Source organism: Triticum urartu, chromosome 2A (genome assembly GCF_056163025.1).
Source record: "Triticum urartu cultivar PI428250 chromosome 2A, HENAU_Tu73, whole genome shotgun sequence".
In the NCBI taxonomy this organism is placed as follows: domain Eukaryota; kingdom Viridiplantae; phylum Streptophyta; class Magnoliopsida; order Poales; family Poaceae; genus Triticum; species Triticum urartu.
The window spans coordinates 112263079-112266287 of record NC_141874.1 but is presented as its reverse complement, the minus strand read 5'-3'; the positions used below and the strand labels follow the sequence as shown (position 1 = coordinate 112266287).

Below are 3209 nucleotides of genomic sequence, written 5' to 3'. Positions count from 1 at the left end.
GGGGTGGCAAAGAGTTCATCACTCTGCGAGCTCCATATGAGAAAGGTGGCATAGACGCCAACCCATTTCGTTTCACATAAGAGGGGTTAGGATAAGCATATGAATAAGCAGAGAAATTCTTCGAGGACTTATGAACATAATGATTAGAAGAATAATGCTCATATTCATAACCCTTAGCTCTTCCCTGCGAAACAGAGTTGTTAGCACGATGATATTCATATGAGGACTTTGATCCTTTTGAGGAATTTGGTCCATATGAAGAATTTGACCTGGGGTTCCTATTCTTCACAGGTGGTGTCCTGAGGACATTCACCTGAAGACTTTCAAGGCACCTTTTGGGAACCCAGATTTTCTTCATAGGAGGACCATTCCTGCAGTTAGTGCCAACATATCTAGAAAATATTTCACCATTCTGATTTTTGAACAGTTTATAGTTTGAGTCAAATGACTCATCATCAGAACGAGGAGATTCACATGCAAAGCCAGATAAGTTAGATGGATCAACTGGAGGTCCCTTTGCAGCAACCCATGAGGTTTTGGGGTACTGCTCAGGCTTCCAATATGTACCATCAGCATTGAGTTTCCTCTCAAAGGCAATACCCTCTTTCCTAGGGTTCCTGTTGAGGATCTGCTTTTTAAGCACATCACAAAGAGTCTGATGCCCTTTGAGGCTTTTGTACATGCCTGTCATGTACAATTCCTTCAGCCCTGCATCTTCAGTGATACTAGCAATGTCCTCATATTAGGAATTAGTGATAGCAGAGGCAGGTGAAGAATTTGAAACATTAGCAGCATTTGAACATTCAGGTGAAGAATTAGCAGATTCACGTTCAATGCACTTCAAGCATGGAGAAACAAATTCTTCCTGAGAAGCGCTGATTTGTTGAGCAAGTAATAAATCACGTTCCTTCTGAAGATCTTCATAACTCACTCTTAGCTTTTCAAGATCTTGCTTTCTTTAAAGAAATTCATATGAAAGCTTTTCATGATCAGATAAGAGAGTGTTATGATGACCTTGAAGGTTGTCAAACCTAGACTGAAGTCTTTGAAGATTTTCAGTCAAGGTTTTAGTGCGATCCATTTCTTCACCCAACATATCATCACTTTTGTCAAGCATGTTTTGAACCTTTTCAAAAGCCTTTTGTTGTTTTACAGCAATCTTAGCAAGTTTGGAGTAGCTGGGTTTGAGGTTTTCATCAGATTCATTCTCACTTGATTCAGAGGAGGGGTATTTGAGTACCTTGGCACCTTTTGCCATGAAGCAATAGGTGGGAGCGTAGTCGTCATTGTGTCCATCAGCCATGTTGGTGAAGCCATTTTCTTCAGAGTTGAAGATGGACTTGCTGAGGAAAGCAGTAGCGAGAGCCAAGCTCGCCACACCAGACTTAGACTTCTTAGATGCCTCCTCTTCCTCATGTTCCTCAGATTCAGCCTCAGAGTCCATTTCCTTGCCAATGAACGCCCTAGCCTTCTTGGAGATGCTCTTCTTGTAAGATGAAGACTTCGAGGATTTTGATGATGAAGATTTTGAGGATTTCTTCTTTTTCTTCCCATCATCAGAACTATAATCCTTGTATTCTTCTTCTTTGATTCCTTTTCCCACTGAGGACAATCTTGAATGTAGTGTCCAGATTTCTTGCATTTGTGACAAAGCCTCTTCTTATAGTCACTGGATGAGGAATCATTGCTCCTTAAGGATTTTCCAAAGCGACCATGTCTTGAGAACTTCTGGAATTTCTTCACGAGCAGTGCTAGCTCATGGCTCAGTTCTTCAGGATCACCAAGGCTGCTACCAGAATCTTCATCTTCAGAGTCAGACACTGCCTTGGCCTTCAGGGCACGTGATCTGCCATAGCTCGAACCATAGAGATCTCTCTTCTCAGCAAGCTGGAACGCATGAGTATTTAGCCTCTCGAGGATATCAGCAGGATCAAGTGACTTGTAATCAGCACGTTCTTGTATCATCAATGCTAGAGTATCAAATGAGGAATCAAGCGATCTCAACAATTTCTTCACCACTTCATGGTCGGTGATGTCAGTGGCGCCAAGTGCTTGAAGCTCATTTGAGATGTCAGTGAGGCGATCGAAGGTTTGTTGAACATTTTCATTTTCGAGTCTTTTGAAGCGGTTGAAGAGATTGCGAAGAACATCAACTCGTGAGTCACACTGTGTTGAGACTCCTTCATTGACCTTGGACAGCCTATCCCAGATGAGTTTAGCAGTTTCCAACGCACTCACTCTTCCATATTGTCCTTTGCTCAGATGGCCACATATTATATTCTTCGCTTGAGAGTCGAGTTGCTTGAATCTCTTCACATCAGCAGCATTCAGAGAAGGTGTGACTGAGGGAAGACCATTTTCCACAACATACCAGAGATCGTTATCAATTGCCTCAAGATGCATTCGCATCTTATTCTTCCAGTAGGGTTAGTCCGTCCCATCGAAGGTAGGACACCCAGCAGAGACCTTGATCATACCTGCGGTCGACATAACTAAAACTTTAGGCGGTTAAACCAAAATCACACAGAACAAGGGAGTACCTTGCTCTGATACCAATTAAAAGTGTGTTATATCGACTAGAGGGGGGTCAATAGGCGATTTTTATGAATTCTTCACTAAGGAATTTGCACGTGAGGAAATTCCTTAGCGAAGAACTACTAGCAGCGGAATAAGTACTCAAAAGTAAACATAACAGAGCACAAGCATAGTCATCATGATGAAATGAAAACAAGCATAGAGTACAGAAAGCGTAAACACAGGATAACACAGGATGAAGACAAACAGACTGAAGAAATTGAACTGAGGAAATTGAGAAAGTCTTCAGTCAAAGTCTTCAAACACAGTTACGAACAAGCACTCAACACAGTTATGAGGAAATGAAAGAGTTGAGGAAATAGAACCAGTGAGCTTGGTGAAGACAATGATTTGGTAGACCAGTTCCAACTGTTGTATCAGTTGTACATCTGGTTGGAGCGGCTAGGTATTTAAACCTGAGGACACACAGTCCCAAACACACAGTCCTCACCGTATTTTCCTTGAGCTAAGGTCACACAGACCTCGCCCAATCACTCGAGGTAAGTCCTCAGGTGACTTCCGAACCTTCACAAACTTGGTCACTCGGCGATCCACAATTCCTCTTGGATGCTCTAGACCTTGATGCCTAACCATCTGGAAGAAGCACAGTCTTCAAAGGTAACAAGCGTCGGATC

The 3209-nt window shown here is 42.5% G+C and overlaps 1 pseudogene; it reads right to left on the bottom strand.

The window, feature by feature from the left end:
- Positions 1 to 958: 958 nt before the first annotated feature.
- Positions 959 to 2490, bottom strand: LOC147984172 (uncharacterized; annotated as a pseudogene).
- Between the last annotated feature and the right edge of the window lie 719 nt (positions 2491 to 3209).